At 49.2% G+C, this 16,694-nt stretch overlaps 1 long non-coding RNA gene across 1 annotated transcript in view; it reads right to left on the bottom strand.

The window, feature by feature from the left end:
* Positions 1 to 373: 373 nt before the first annotated feature.
* The window catches only part of LOC135304226 (uncharacterized), a 90,466-nt gene continuing 74,145 nt past the window's right edge, over positions 374 to 16,694 (bottom strand). The window contains exons 4-6 of the long non-coding RNA XR_010365635.1: positions 15,533 to 15,979; positions 14,708 to 15,034; positions 374 to 772 (exon numbers count right to left, since the gene is read on the bottom strand). This is a non-coding gene — a long non-coding RNA (uncharacterized LOC135304226). The remainder of the gene's footprint in view (positions 773 to 14,707; positions 15,035 to 15,532; positions 15,980 to 16,694) is intronic.

Here is a 16,694-nt window from a genome sequence, read left to right as displayed (position 1 = left end):
GAGGGAAGAGGTGCACGGCTCCTCAGGATGTGTCACACACAGCTCTGGGCGTGTGAGAGGAGCTGGGCACTTCCTCACCAGCCTCTTCAGTCTCCCAAAAATGGGTGGGAGTTCCTCAGAGCCCGACTGCCCCAAAACCAGCCTGCACACACCCCTGGGTCTGTGCCAGCCACTGAGGACACTCTGCCCTTGCAAGCTGACACTGAGCCACTCACGGGGTGCATCTGCAGCCCAGACATGCATTTCCTGCACCTGACAGAGCCTGACTGCCCCTGCATGCACTCCTGAGTGCCCCTGCATGCTCACCTGAGTGTCCCTGTGAAATGAATGGCCAGGAGACCTTTCTCCTTTTTAATGCCTTTATTAAGAAGAATCAGCTCAGGTGGGGAGCAATCGACGGGTCACGCCCACACCTCCGGTGCTCCCAGGAGTGGCACGGAGAAGGAGGGTGATGATGATGATGCAGCTGTGACCACTGGTCTGCAGGCAGAGCTCAGGATTCCGTCCTCATAAGAGATTAGGAGATTCCTCCTTTTTGGTCTAACACCCTGGGTCGTCTCTTTAATCAACATCTTTTAGGTTAGGGTGAGAAGCAAAAAGGATCCAAGCAGGTACTGGACTACGCTCCCATCCTTAGACGTCACTTAGTTCTATGTTGGCTCGTAATTCTTAGGGGTTTTCCTGGAAAACTGCAAAATTCGGGGCGCAATGCATTTCTCATCTGCATACCGGCTCTGATGCCACTCCCATTCTCCTGGTACCTGGAGGGTCCCTGGCAAGCGTCAGGGTGACAATGGTTAATCACCAACCATTAACAGGTAATTGAAGAAGAACTTTTAACAATGGAACTAACTTAACAGCAACTGGTCTGACTTGTTTTTAACTCTGCAACCTAAAAAAAAAATAGATAACTTTTTATTCATAACACCTGCGTGCTCACCTGTCTCTGCATGCTCACCTGTCTCTGCATGCTCACCTGAGTGTCCCTGCATGCTCACCTGTCTCTGCATGCACACCTGAGTGTCCCTGCATGCTCACCTGTCTCTGCATGCTCACCTGAGTGTCCCTGCATGCTCACCTGTCTCTGCATGCTCACCTGTCTCTGCATGCTCACCTGAGTGCCCCTGCATGCTCACCTGTCTCTGCATGCTCACCTGTCTCTGCATGCACACCTGAGTGTCCCTGCATGCACACCTGGAACTCACCCTGAATGCACACCTGGAACTCACCCTGCTCTCCCTCCCTGGCTCAGGGCTGCTGTTTCCGAGCTCATTTCTTTCCAATGACTTGTCAAACAACACGTAATTAAATAGCACAGAACTGTCTGTGATGCATCTTTGGGCCTTTAAGCCGGTTTTTTTTGCTTCCCCTGATCGTGGCATGCCTCTACAGCACTTCAAGGCTACTGCACGCTGCAGAGCAGCAGAGGAACAGAGTGATAATTGAACAATTAACAAGTGATGTCATAAAACAATGCGCTTAAAATAAAATGCATAATTAAAATAAGTGAACCAAAAAAAAAAAAAAAAAGATGTTACAACATACACACACAAATGTTGACAGTGAGTCTCATGCAGGAACTGAAAAATGCAATAAAAAGGGAAAAGGATAGCACTACAGTGGTTAAATAAAATTGTGGCATAAACTAGCAAACATCTCGGTGATTTGCCAAAAAATATAATAATGTTGCAAAAGAATTATTCTCTGAAGTTAACAAGTTTGGACCGTAAAAGAGGCCTTTGGTGGCTCCCTGTGTCATTACTTGCTACCAAGGCAGTGCACTGATGGGCTCCGTGGGATCGCTGAATTCAGCGATAGATCAGTAAGCAGCAAAGCAGAGCTCCCCCCAGATTTCCTGCCTGGAGAGTTGTTAGGATCCATGCTAGTTCTTTAAAGAGCAGAACTGTGTACAATACTGCACTCAGAAAGACCCCATTAGGAATATAATCTTCTGCTACAAATGAGATGTTTGGGGAAAAGAAAACCACAAGAAAGCCAAAAAGCAAAAAAACAAAAACCAAAAAACCAACAACAAACAAGCCTGCTTGACTGAAGTTCATTGTAATTGCAGTTAAAAATGCAATTTTTAGCAGCTCTGCATGCTGCCTGTATCTCTGCCCTTGGGAAGGGCCAGAGAGGGGTCACCACCTCCTCCTCCTCCTCTTCCTCCAGGCCAGGCTCCAGGCTGCCCAGCCTGGATTCACCCCTGCTGGCTCTCGCTGCCATGGGGCACCCAGCGTGGAGCTGGAGGTGCCAGGAGGTGCCCACACCTGCAGCCCTGCTCATTCCCAGCCTGGAGAGTCCCTTGCTCCAGTTTCTCTGCTTCCTTTCAGCACGTTTAATTTTTTTTTTTAAACGCAAGACACTAGAAAAGGTTTTAAAGCGTGAGGCAGACGTGCTTTCCAAGAATAATTGCTCCTTGGCTGATGCACAGGAGCTCTGCTCATGCATTTCTGGGAGATGCCTGCAGACTGCTAACTGCTCTGGAAGCCTTTCAGCCTCTGCTGCCTGCAAATGGCATTATTATTCACTAATAGCCTTGGCTCACCATGTTGTCTTTTGGTTAGTTAGCAGCTATTCTGCAAGTCAGAGACAGGGAAAGAGGAACATATGTTTAAGCAGTAGCCAACTTCTGACCTGTAAAAAAACCATCCTGGAAGGTTTTCTCAGAGCAATCCCCAGCATTAGCTGGGGAGGGATTGGCAGGAGGGTGTCAGCAATGGGAAGGGGTGTCCCCCCACCTCCCACGAAGCAGCTGCTGCTTCTCAGGCAGGTTTCTGGAGGGGAGGATGCAGAGGATGCTTGTGCTGCTCGCTGCCGCTGCAGCTGCTGCCACAGGGTCATGGGGCAGGAGGAGCCAGGATTTCATGGGGGTAGGAAGAGAGAGTGACCCCAGATATCCATGGTGCAGCATTCCCAGACTAATGCATCTAAATGACAAATATTCACATATCTCATTAAAACCCACGGGGAATTAATTAAAAAAATCCTTCCTGCTTTGTTTTTTATTAAAGGTTAGGGATTGGGTTTGTTTCGTTTTGTTTCTCTAAGGTTACTTGCTCACCTGCTCATTTCTTTTTGGATATTGTAGGATTCTGTTATTTACTGCTCAAGCAGTCCCTAGAACTGCTCTGCTGACATTTCACGGTATTTAGTATTGACCAAACACTACATGATAAATCTTTATAATACTCCAGAGAGACCATCAGGGGAGCAGTTACAAATGTATACATTGCAGTGTGCTGTGTTCTGGGTTAAATGAAATATAAAACCCCATGGCCAGCCTGGCACGAACGTCTCTATCGGCGTTCCATCACACCAGCTGCAGGTGTGGCACTTGCCATAAAGACATCAGCGTTTGTCAGTCGCTGCAGATGGCAGCTGATGGATCACTCTGGGCACCTGGGGATGGCATGGGAGCTGCAGGAGCAGCAGCTTCTCACCCCAGGCACTGCTCAGACCTGTGAGCACCCAGACCCATAGAGGGACAGGGTGGCACAGGCCATCCAGCATGGTCACCCTGCCCTCCTGCACGCAGAGCATTCTGCTCCAGGAGAAGAGCTTTTCCAAGCTCTCAGAAAGTTCTGCATTAGTTTTGAGTTTTGGTGAATTTATAGCCAAGTTGATGTCACCATCATTAGCTTTTGTACGTTCCAACACAGTTTAATTTTCTTTGGAAGATGCAGACGTGTGTACAGCTAGATAATGCCCTGTTTATTTTACTGACTAATTCATCACTTAAAGTGCAAGGCTATAGGTTGAGAGACCAAGACTTATGCACAGTTCCATACCCCTAAATCAGGCCAATAAAAGTTAAATTCACACTGTTTGCAAGCACTTCATGCAGATGGAAAATGTCACCTTGTCTGAAATACTTTATGGCGCGATGCTGAAGCAAAAAGAAATCCCACAGTGAGAGATTAAAAAGCTTCACTAATGCTTAGCTGGGAGGCACGGGGCTCTGTGCTGCCTCCTCCCCGTGCAGTGGGGAGGCTTTGCTGGGAAGCAGCATCTGGCTGCTGCTCTGGCTGGGTACAGAGCAGCTCCCCCAGCTCCAGTGCCCGGCACCCACTGGGCACCACTGACCCCGATCCCGGCAGCCCTGGAGGGGTGGCTGCAGGGCACAGCTGCCCAGAGAGGAGCTTGTGGGCTGCTGGGCAAAGCTGCCAGGGCTGTGCCTTCAGTTCAGGCTTTGGAGAATGCTCTGGAGGTTATGCTGTGTGCATTTTAGCACTTTGTTATCTCGGGGCTTCACGCCACCTCCGTGCTGTCTCCTAGGGCAGAGCCAGGTGCTTCAGCCATGGTGGGAAGTTAAATTTTGTAAAAGCAGCATAGAAATTGCAGAAAGCACGTGCTGACTTGGCCAACGGGCCACTTCAGAGCAGGGCTGTAGCCCATGCAGCAGGCTGCCCAAGGGGTACCCCAGAGCAGGAGCAGCCCCATGGCACCCAGGGGTGTACAGAGCCCTGCTCCCCGCTGCCAGCCCCCACTGGGCCAGCACCCTGCCTGGCCCTGTGCACAGCCACACTCACTGGAGCAAAACCAACAGCCTCCCAAGCCCAGTTCCCAGGGAGAGACAGAAATTGTGGGTGGATCTGCTGCTCCCAGCCCGCCTGTGCCACCCAGGCTCCAGCCGGAGCAGGAGCAGCAGAGATCCTCACTCCAAAAGTCCCAGAGCTGCTCTGAAAGCCCCTGTGCCCTGCCAAGGGAGGGGGCATTGCCTGGCTCTCTGTGCTCGGGTGGCACAGCTGACTGCAGGCAGAGCAATGAACGCTCTGAACGTTTGTACAGTGGGAAGTGGAGGCTCTGCAAACAGCTAATGGGGGTATTTCAATTCCCTATTAATTGCATATTTATTACTCGGCTGCTGCAAGGAAACGTCATGTTACGTTGATTAAAGCTTTGCAAGCTGTACAGTAAATATTTTAAACAAAAAAGGTTTTGATCTCTGTTGCTGTTGGGAAGGGTGGGGGGAAGTTGCCATTAGAGCTGCTGTAATTAGCAAACTCCATTGCAGACAGTATTTCCCACAGGCTCTGCAACATGCTTCGTGTGTGTCTGCATGTATTTAGACTGAATATTATTTTATGTATACGTTATCTATAAATTATATATACTTTATATATATATATATATATCATGTGTGAAGAAAAAAGGAAGCAAGCCTGTGCTGCTATCCCACATCTTGCAGACTGGGAAGATAAAAGACTTAAAAGGCAGAATAGAAAGGGGAATTTTGGTGCCTCGACTGAAGTTTGGGGGGGTTAGGTGACCTGCCTGCCAGCCCTGGCTGCCCAAAAATCGTGTCAGATTAATGAAGTCCTGCACATGCCTCTGTCCCATCTGCCAAGGCTCTGCACATATGCTTTCAGTCCCCCTCGCTTGCTGGTGTCACTGCTGGTCTGCATGTAAGGCAAGATTTCACTGCAGAAGGTTTTGTCAGCATCACCCAGACACGGGGCAGAGATGCCCAGGCACAGCCACCCCAGCTTTGTCTCCTGACCATCTGTGCAGTGCCATCACCACATCCCCACAGCAGAGAAAAAGCCAGTCCATATTTCTGACAGACCAAATCATCGTCTGGTGCTCAGCCCCCGCTCACCTCCTGCACGGGGAGCTGCCAGAAACAGAACCCACAGCAAAGCCATGCCATCAGTCGTGCCCAGCAGAGCTTTTGCTGCTGTGCTCACCTCAGAGGAGCTCAGCTCCCTGTCCCAGCCCTGCTCTCCCTGCCTCCAGCCCCGGTGCTGGCCGAGGGCAGCTCCCTCCTCCCCCAGCTCTTCTCTTCTTGACATGTGACGTGAATTAGAGAAGACATCATTCATACCCAGCCAGACAACTGAGGATACCTGCCACAGGACAGGCCGAGCTCAAATGACACTAACAGAGGAGAGACAGCTCCAGCTAACAAGCCCAGGGATCTACAGGGTGGGTGAGCCAGAGGGGGTGGCTGGGAGGCTCGAGCAGCCCAGGCTCAGCCCCAGGGCTGAAGGACCAGCTCTAGCACAAAGCTGAGCTTTGATAAACCCCTCCAGGGACAGTGCACTCTTCAGGGCAATAATTCTTTGCTACCTTCAAACTTGATTTCTGTAATCCCCAGTCCCACGGTGTCAGCCCCCATCCTGTCCCCAGGTCCTGCCAGCATCCAGAGCTGCTGCAGGCAAACCAAAGGTTGATTTTCAGGAGCAGAATTTGTTGTTGTCAAGTCTTAGGAGTTTGTTAAGCTGCAGTATTTGATTTGGCTCATTTCCTACAGTGGCTCCCTCTCGGAGCTGTGTGATTGCAGGGGATGCAGCAGTTACTAACAGTAAAGCAAGTTTCAATCTCTTATGATTGTACATGAAGGCTCAGAAGTGTGAGTCTTCAAAGGCACAAAATGCAGAAAGCAAAACCAGAAATTATTCAGAATTTATTTCTTCAACAAAGGTTTTTAAAACCCTTTTCAAAATTCAAGGGACCTTATGTCTGATTTTTGAAACAAAAGTTGGCAGTGCTAAAACCAAATGAGCCGTATTTACATCTCACTGATTTCTGTGAATGAAAGGGTGGCAGTGGGGGTTTGGGGGAGACACAACTCCATTTGGCAAGTCCCAGCACAGAGAAAAGAACTTAAATAAACAAAGCAGGAGTGGAATACTTTCAAAAAGAATCAAACAGCATGGACCATTAATGTTTTAAGAGATAGGAGCTGTATGTGAGCCAACCATCCCCAAGATATTTATTTCCTATCTTTAAAATTGGGAATTGCATTAGAACAGGTAGAACCTTTCAAAGCTGGGAAAATTTTTAAGGGCACTCACTATACTTTAAAGAAGACTTCAAAAACCATCTCCAGTATTGAGCTGAATAAGTTGAAGAGATTTGTAGGTTATAGCAAGGGAGAGTGATGGGAATACATACAGAGCAAGCTGGTTACTGCAGTAAACAAACCTCCCCCAAACTAACAGCGAGTGCTTCAGCTCAGGAACAAATGTTTCTCATGGAGAAATCCATTTTAAAGTGAGACAAGGTGCTGGGTAAACACCAGCCAAGAGCTATAAACCATTGCTGTGGAAGGTGAAAGCCAACCAGCCTTGGCCACTGGGCTGGCCAGAGGAGCAGAGAGGCAGCCTTGAGGAAGCCAACCCCTGGAGGCTCTGAAATTAAAAATGATGAAAAAGGAGACGTTTTCATTACAAAGGAGGCCAGCACAGCACAGCTATGGAGGCAGAGCTTCAGAGGATGCTGCTTTAAATCTGTAACAAAGAGGGCAGCCCAGCCCGGGCAAGGATGAACCATTTCATCTCCAGCAAGGAGACACTGCCATTCACCGGCTCACACAGAGCTTTCATCGCATGGCTGGGTGCTGGGAAACTGAGATACTGCAATCACGCTGAGGCTGGAAATTAACGGCGATTGCTGGGCTTTAGTTCCCCACCCAAAAATATGACAGAAGCGCCAGCCCCCAGCCCAGTGCCAGCCCCCTGCCCAGTGCCAGCCCCCAGCCCTGCCAGCTGGCACAGCCATGGCCGTGGGCAGCCTGGGTGTCCCCAGCACCCTGCCCTTGAGCCAGGAGCCTTCACTGCCCCCTTCAGCTCTGCAGGGCTCTGCCCAAGCTGCTCTGGCACTGCCCTTGTGGTGACAGTCCCCAGGTCCTCTCCCCAGCACAGGCTTCATTCCCCATCAGCAGGATGACTGGCACCCTGTCCAACAACCCCAGCTTCCTTGCTTTCCCACAGCTCTCCTTCCCTTTGTCTGATCCCAGCAGACAAAAGTCACTGTGCCTCTTGCATCCTTGCAATATTGCCCCCCTTCTATGTTAGTTGTTATTATTATTATTATTATTATTATTATTGTTATTATTGTCATTATTGTTATTATTGTTATTGTAATAATCATTATTAATTACAATTACAATTATGATTATAATTATAACAATAATAATTTTATAAGCCATTTGGATCTTCTTTTCTCAGAATTTCGTCTCATTTTATAATTACTATTCTGAAAGCCAGACTCATTATTTTGATGACTTATTATTAAAATCATAGCTCCTTAGGCTCTGTCAGTTATCCAAGTTGCTTCAGGGGTGGACTGAGGGGGCCAAGGCTTCCTTGTTTGCCCATAGCTCGGGGCAGACGAGTGCAGGGCACGCCCAAGGCTGCTGTAAATGCATCTTCAGCCCTCCAGGAGCCAGCCTGGGGCAGCGCAGCCCCCTGAGCCCCCAGCCCGCCTTGCTGTGCCCCACAGGCTGGACAGGGCGCTTTGAGCCAGCCCAGCACTGCTCAGGGAAGCCATCTGCACCTCGTGTGCTTTCAGGGCCACCTCTGCTACTCCCCTGCAGGCAAACATCTTCCCAGACATCGTGAAGAGCCCTTAGTATAATGTAGGATCAGGTCCAGGACACTCCATTACCAAGAAGATACTTAACTAATGTTCTGCTTGTAGCAGGAGGTCACAGGAGATTTATCTGAAGAGATGCACATAGAAAGAATTAGCAGACAAGCCATTTCACAACCTCTAATACCCTCACCTTCTTAGTCGCTCAGCTCAAATGCCTTCAGGGATACGTTTTACAGGAGCTCAGAAGTGAACTGGAAACTGCTTAGATCACACAACTTATGCATTTTAAATAGCAGTGTAAAATCCAGTGCTGTACAAGCCCAGTGTTGTTCTGAGCAGGAAAGCCCTGCTCTGAGCAGGGAGGCTGCAAAAGTTGCAGCGAGTACAATAGAGAAAACCCCACATGCAGCAAAACACATCTGTGACTTACTAAAGTTTATGATTAAAATTTAAAGACTGTTCAAGTTTTATTCCCCATAGCTGCTGCTCCCTGGACAAGAAGAGACAGAGGGAGAGTGACCTTGAATAATTAAGCTGGTCTGTGGCACCAGATCAATTGCTGGTATTGGCAGAACTCCACAATCAGGCATTTTGAAATGCAAGTGTCAAAGTGCAAGTAACTGTGGGGTTTTTGGTGCAAAGCAGCCAATATAAAGGAGAAGAGGTGAAGAGTGAGAGAAAATAGATTGTGGAATTTTGAGCACAGTCATGGGGGAGGGATGGGTAAAGTTTTCATTTCCTAACTCTAACAGGGCAAAAATTGCAGCTGACAGAAGTCTGACATGGTTGGGTTTTTTTTTCTCCTGTAACCTTGAAGATGTCACCTGGAGCAAGCTGAATGTCTCCTGAGCAACTTAAATCCATCACCAGCTCTGGAAACAGACTCTGAGCAAGTCCCAGTCAACAGTTTAATTGAAAATAAACGCTGTAAATCCAGGGAAACCTCTGTGTTCAACATCAATTACTGAACAAACCCGAAGGTGTTTGAGTCTAGGGAGGCATTCCCAAACCTGGTGGGCATTTTTGCTGCTGCTTCTGCCCTCCCTCAGATCACAGCACTAAGGTGACCCACCAGAATGGAATGTGGTGAATTTTATAACAGCCAGGAAAGGCTTTATATTAATGTCTGCCAAATAAGACTTTGTGTTAATTTCAGGAGCCATGGGAACTCCTATTTAAATCTCTTGCAATCCCTTGACCTACAAATGTGTACGTGGGAGAGCAGCAGCAGGCAGATAAGGCAATCACTGTGTTCCCAGTGCAGCAGTCCTGCAAGATGCCCTTGATACTGGAGTTATTCCTAAGGCTCTCTGCCAGACTTCTAGACAAAACCCAAGACCACTTAGGTGGCCTTCTGCAGAACAGGCAAGGGACAGCAGCAGAGAGGATTTTGCACACACAAAGGCCCAAGGTCCCCTGCTTCCCTGGCCAAAGGCTCTCTCCAGCCACGAGGAAGGTGGCAAGGTGCTGGCACGGATGTCACACTGGGGACTCTCCTGTTCCCTCCTGCAGGGTGGCCTGTGCAGGTCCTGCCAAAGGAGCAACAGCAGGGGAACGGGGAAGGGAGAAGACCTTGCCATTCCACTGCCTGTCTCATGATTTTTATAGCATGTTTTGTGGTGCCTGCTGTTTTCCAGAAAGCTCCAGCACCCTGAGTTCTGTGATGAGACAACATCAGCACCCCTAGATGCACTTTTACAGCTCATGATGAGATATAATTTTCTCAAGAGTATCTTATGGATGCAAATTCCAGGAGGAAATCAAAACCAGCCCAAATATAATGAACAAAGAAGAGAATCAATTCCTACCAAGTCATTATCTACAAGATTTTGCCAGGAATACGTGGGGTGGCCATTCTGCAGTGATCTGAAGCCCTGGCTCAAAGTGCAGCAGTGAGGAAAGGTTGGTTATGGGCAGCTGCAGGTCAGATGGGCTGGGCAGGAAGAAGGACAGTGCCTTCCTCACCTTCTCCCAGCTCATGACCACCCTTGCCAAGGGCTGCAAGGACCTGTACTGCAGTTGGGAAGCAAGAAGGGATGGCAGAGCCTCTCGGGGCTTAGGGGCCATCTGTTCCAGCATCCCTGTGCTACTCCAGCTCCCAGTGAGTGATGCTGGTGCATTACAGGCCTTCAGTGCTTTGCTCTCCCCTCCTTCCATTTCACGGGCGTTTGGTTTGCGCAGTTTCCACGACAGAGTGAGAGGGAATCAGCAGCCCCGGCTCCCCTCCTTGGTGGAGATGCTTTGAAACTTTCAAAGAACCCAACTCTTTCCCCACATCCCTGTTAATATGCACCAACTCTGCTCTTGATGCACTCCATTGTAAATGATGTATGAAATGAAATCTCCTCGCTCGCCTAATGCAGAGAAGAAAGGCTCTGTAGGCAACACTACAACATCCCCGTCTAGAGATAAAGGCAGCGAAACCTCAGACTCCCTATGAACATTTTTTTTTAAGTTGTTGCTCTTCAGTGTTGGTGTTTCTCCCTTTTATTATTTTTTTTCCCTTTTTTTACTGAGAGAAGGGATTTGAATTCAGATTTCACAGAGAAACCCAAACGACTTACATGTATTTCTAAGCCTTTCACAGCAATTGTGTGACTGTTCCCGTCCCCTCCTCACAGGGAATAGCAGCAGCAAATTCATTAGCCCCACAAAGCAGCAGAGTGAAAAGAATGGCTTAAAACTTGCAGGAGGGAAGAGGCTGAGTACGTGGGGGATCGGCAGAGGATGTTAAGCTTGATCTGGATTTGAGACCTCCTTCCAGTTTTGTGTGAAGCTGTTTCAAACCCAGAACGTGTCAGCAGCTCCAGAGGGAAAAGGGATCAGTGTGGCCCCAGAGCCGTGGTGGGAGCAAAGCCTGAAGGTCGGCGGTGTAAAACAGCAAATACACCACGGGCTGCTTCCAAAGGATGGATTAGTTAAGGGCAGAGGGAAAGTGGCTGGAAGGGAGCTTGGAGAAGGTGACTGGGGCATTGTGGGAGGCACAGAGCAAATATCTGCTGGTGACAAACAGCCACGTGCTGCTCACAAAACCCTCAGCATGGACCAACCTCAGCAGCTCCTGGGCTCGGCGGGAGCCCTTGTGCCCTCCACGTGCTCAGCCCATCTCTCACAGAGCTGTTTGGCCAGGCAGAGCCCAGCTGGGGAGGAAAGGTCTGTGCTGGCAGAGACAGGCAGGCTGAGAGCTGCATGTCCTGCAGTGGGCAGGAGCAGTCAGAGCTGCTCCCTGCCCTCCCCACATCCCACCAGGTACCTCACCTACCTCACCAAAACATTGAACAAAGCTTTGCAAGAATCAGAGACCAACAAGACATGCTGTGTGAAAGCAGGCACAAGGACCCTCCCAAAGCACGCCCCACTCTTAAGCCCCTCTTGGGCAATCCCCAAAAACATGGAGTTTTTGGTCTCCTCTGGCCAAAGTTACACACCCAGGACTGAAGGAAACCCTGTCCTGTGGGTGACAGATGTTTGGCCACTGCCATCACCACACACTGCCATCACCCTGCTGCTGTCACAAGCAGTAAACTCAGCTTAGACCTCAAAAAGCTTTAGTAAACTTCTAGGAATGATGCTTTTATAGCTGACAGATGAACCACCCTGATGGGTTATTAGTCACGGTTAGCCATCCTTGCTAGACTTGACTTTACTAGTGAGTTTTAGGGGCCCTGCTTTCATTTTTCTTTCCCTTTTGTTTGTTCTGAGCAGCAACTCTCAAAATGACAAAACAAAATGCTTCAAGGCAGCAGCTGGAGCTTGAAATTAATAATAAAAAGTAGTTGAGCTGGTGTTTGACTGCAGAGTCATGCTAGCAAATGCATGTGTTTCACACAGCCAAGAAACCTGCTTGGTATTTCCATGGCACCACTGCTGGGCTGGCACAGCACCAGTGCCAGGGCAGGCAGGGAGCCAGGAAAGGGTCCCAGGGCTGGAAAGAGCAGAATTCCTGAAGATCCAGGTTCCCTGGCACCACTCAGAGCAGTGACAAACACAACCACGGGCACTCCCAGCTGGTGTTTGCCTTGCCCAGCACACATTCCTGTTCCTGGGCTGCTCACAGGGAGATGGCATCCTCCAGCCCTGAGGAACCCACAGCACCAGAGACACCATCACATCTGCAATAAACCTGCCCATTTTTCACACAGGAAGGTGAAATCTGCATGAGTTAAGGGTGTTTTCAAAAAAATCCCCAAAAGTCCAAAAGGCCAAGTGAATGGCCACACAGTTCCACAGTTCTGCTATGAGTTCAGCTAGACTTGACCTCCTTGCTACCCCTTGAATATGAAGTTAACAGCAAAAATATCTGTTTATCTGAGAATGGCACCGCTATTTCATAAAGCTTCTTTATTTTCCTTTCTGTATTGGAAAAATTCCCCAACATAAACTGAACATTACTGCAGGCAGATTTTATTCTCATTGTTCAAGGGTAAGAAGTGAACGGGAACGGCAGGAGGCCAACTATTCTCTAGCTACGCAAAGTGAAAATGATATTTTGAAGAAGATCAAAACCAGTAGAAAATATTCAACCTCTTCCACGATGTGTCGCATAATTTTGGCTGCAGACAGGTGACAGCGTACAGTACCTCAACCTTGTGAGCAAAATGAGATGCAACAGTTTTTAATCAAACTCTTCTCAGGGAACATAAACCAGAGGAAAGCAGACAAAATAACAAGAGTGATTCTCAGGCAGGTCTGCTTGAGCTGTGATTAATAGTAACAACAATGAAAAAGCTTTGTATTCCCAGACTTTGCCTTATCCTCTACTACTTTTGAAGCACTGCTGTCTTATTACACAAAAGAGAAAAAAATCCCCATATTATTCCCTTCCTAGGACTTTGACAGGAACAAATCTGACAACTAAATAGCCAGGGTGCTCCTAGCTGGATGGCTTCACTGCATTACACTGGGGGAAATGGAACCCCTCTGCTGCTGCTTCTGGTTCCCCTTCACAAACACATCAAAGCAAACACACTCAGGACTCAAACTTTCAGGAAAATACACATTTCCTGGCCTGCAAGTTCCTTCTTTTTGCAGGACATGAGCATCTCACTGACATAGCCATCCTTCCTCCTATTCGTTACCACAGGTGGTAACTCAAGCAGGAAAATGCTGGAATAAACATCTCAGAGGTCTCAGTGCTGGAAAATGCTAACTGTGTACTAGCTGCTCTGCTGGCAGGGAGTTTGCTGCCTGAATGGTCCTGACTGGCACCTCGGGGCAGGTTTGGGCAAGGTGGGGCTGCTCAGCAGAAGGAGCCCATCCCAGGGACACACAGACACACAGGGGCAGAGATTTGCTGCTTGCAGGTGTTCCTGGCCACCAGACTCTGCTATCATTGGTCCAGGAGGAGAGAAGAAACACAAAGCCAAGCAGAGGGGGATAACTCAGCACTGCGTTCCTTCAAAAGTCTGCAGGAGATTTCTGGGGTGGCACTGAATAAATCAGGATTGAGGCACTGAGTAAACCCAGAGGGGCAGGAGACAGCTCACTGCACCCACAGAGCCCCCAGGGAGAGGCAGCTTTGCAAAGAGAGCTCTGGGGGCTCCTCGAGTGACACGAGCCCGAGAGGACACCAGCTCATACAGACACCCCTGTGTGCTCCCAGAGCACAAGAAACAAACCTGACAACTTCAGCACGAGTCCAGCAGAGCGCTGGGCACTGCCTGTCCCGCTGGGGCGTGGGGCTGGCTGTGCCCAGCAGGAGCAGGCTGTGCACAGCACCCCTGGCTCCCGGTGCCCAGCAGGCAGCACGCAGCCCTGGCAGCAGCCTCGTCGCACACACCCAGACTGAACCCAGAGGGCACTGTCCAGTTATAGAGGAAACCTCAGGAAAGGTTGAGAGCTGGAGAGGGGCACCCAGCAGCTTTACCTGCCATTGCTCAGCCAAGCCCAGGAACTTGGCAAGCCCCGTTCCATTAGAGCTGTGCTAATAGTAATCGTTAATCAGTTATTTAAAGTCATTCACAGGAAAAGCTCGGAGATTTTTTTTTTTTTTTTTGAAGCTAGTATAAATCAAACTTATAGGCAAAAGAATAAATACAGAGAGACAGCTGTACAGATCACACTGTCACACCAATCACTGCTTAAAAGCACACACTGTAAATAGCAGACAAAATTCACCCCCAGTGGAATGCCATTGACTGCATGGGCTGGAGTTGCAACAGGGATAAATTGGCCTATCAAAAATACATAAAAATTTAGAAACAGAATTAAATGACGTGTGGAAGCGATTTATCACAGCTATGTCACTTAAAATGACATTATCACAAGCAAACCCATTAAATGTTATGGGTCCATTAAGATTCCTAAAGGGCCAAACAACAAAGGAGTTGTTGGGATGAGGCAGGAGGGGATTTCTATGCTGACCCAATGACCACAGGCTACTCACCTGGTCCTGAGCCTGGGATGGACACAGCCAAGAGCTGCAGGGTGACAGCCATCACCTGCACCAGCAGGACACGGCCACTCGTGTTCTGGTGGAGCTGGCAGCAGACACAGCATTGTCACCTGATCCATGCAGCAGCAGTGCCACTGGCTCCTCAGTCCATTGTCCCACAAGGGGAAGAGTAAGTCCATCAAAACACGGTGCTCCAGGAGCCCAGTGTGTTTGTCCTCCTCCTGCAGGCTTCTCTTGCAGCATCCCAGTTCCACAGCTGGAGCGATGCTGCTCTAGCTGGCTTCCCATTCTCAGCAGCTGCAGTTTGCAAAAGGAGCCCTGCAGGGAGTGGGAGGGAAAGAAAGCAAACACCTTTATTTTGTGTGTGACTCTCAGGTGTGACAAAGATCTCAAGCCCTGCACAGACCCTCATCAGCAGTGGGAGCCCAGCACAGGGCAGTGCCTCCACAGCTGGGCACTGTGTGTAGCTCCAGCAGGAGCTGGGAGGTTCAGTCAGGGCATCCTGAGGGCATCACAGGATGTGATAATGACAGGAATCATGTTTGCATGGAGATGGGCTGAGGAACGCTGCCTAAGTCTGGGAGTGTCCAAACCGAGCAGTTCTGCCCAGGGACTTGGGCTCAGGCAGCCGGGAGGGCAGGATGGCTTCAGTGACAGTCCAGCCTTGCTGGTCCACCCGTGCTGAGCAGAGCCCAGCCAGGGCAGAGCAGCAGAGGGGACTGGGTGCAATGCAGAGCCCAGCTGATGGAATAAAAGAACAACCAACTCTTCTCTCGGGGGGAAAAAAAGAAACCACAGCTTGCTAAATTGCCTTACCAGGATTTGATTATTGAGGACACGGGGCCAGGCAGCCTCAGCCACAGAACATTTCATTGCTCCCACTGTGGCTGAGGGTCCTGTTCTCCAGTCTCTCCCAGAGCGGGCACAGCGCTGCTGGCGTTCTGCTCCGCCGCCTCCACCATTTCCCTGCTCTCATTTGCTAAAATTGCTCAGGACAGCAGGTACACAGGAGCGCGGCTGGAAGCACTGTCCCTTCAGAGGTGTCACCGAGAGGTCTGCCAGCAGCTTGGGGACGGGTGTCCTGTGTCCTCCCTGGTGCAGGGCACAGCTGGGGACCGCGGGCACAGCTGCAGGAACAGGGCAGAGCCAGCCCAGGCAGCAGGTGAGCATTCCCTTGGCTTGGTCTCAGGCTGTCACCTAGAACAGAGAGGGCAGGAGGAGCCATCCACGCTTCTTGTAATCGAGGTGTCACAATGCATTAGTCTGGAGACGTAAAAGAACAACAATTGCATCTTAAACTGTGATAGTTAATTTATTATTGGAGAATGGAAAGGCAAAGCGTAAGAAGGCCTTTCTTCCACACCCTGGATAGACTGTTAAAAACCAGATACATTACCCTTTTTTTCTTTCCCCCCATGGCTATAAAAACAGAAATCTACCAGAGGAATCAAGAAGAGAATTGTAGGGCTCATGGCAACCTATGCCTCTGAAATTCTTCACCAAATATTTCTAGCAGGAGTTTCTAACAATGTCAAGCTGTATGACTGCTTTTTGTTCTTCTGCTAATTGATGTTTTTACACGGCACCATACCTAATCCCTGCCTCTTAAATCAAATTTTATTAAAATCCCTTAGCAGTGCAATGAGAAATAGTCATTTGGGCTTTTATCCATTCCTTATTCCAAAACCCCAAAGCATTTTCCTTGCATCTGGTAGGCCCCATAGGCAAGAGCTTTTATCCTCTGGTGACTGAGGGATGCACAGTGTAACTTAAATAGCACCACACATGAGCATGCAGCGGGTCTGGCAGGGAACAGCCTGTCCTCCCACATCCAGCCCACCATCCACCAGCCATTCAAGACCATTACTTGTTCTCACATCTCTACTCTTCCCTCCTGACCACAACTTACTCCTCAAAGAAACAAAAATCCCCCAGAAATGACCAGTTTCTTGGGAGCAGTGAATTATTTCCATGCCCA

This window comes from Passer domesticus, chromosome 7 (assembly GCF_036417665.1).
Source record: "Passer domesticus isolate bPasDom1 chromosome 7, bPasDom1.hap1, whole genome shotgun sequence".
Taxonomy (NCBI): Eukaryota; Metazoa; Chordata; class Aves; order Passeriformes; family Passeridae; genus Passer; species Passer domesticus.
Note: the sequence above shows the minus strand (reverse complement) of the source record. Positions and strands in the feature narration are given on the sequence as shown.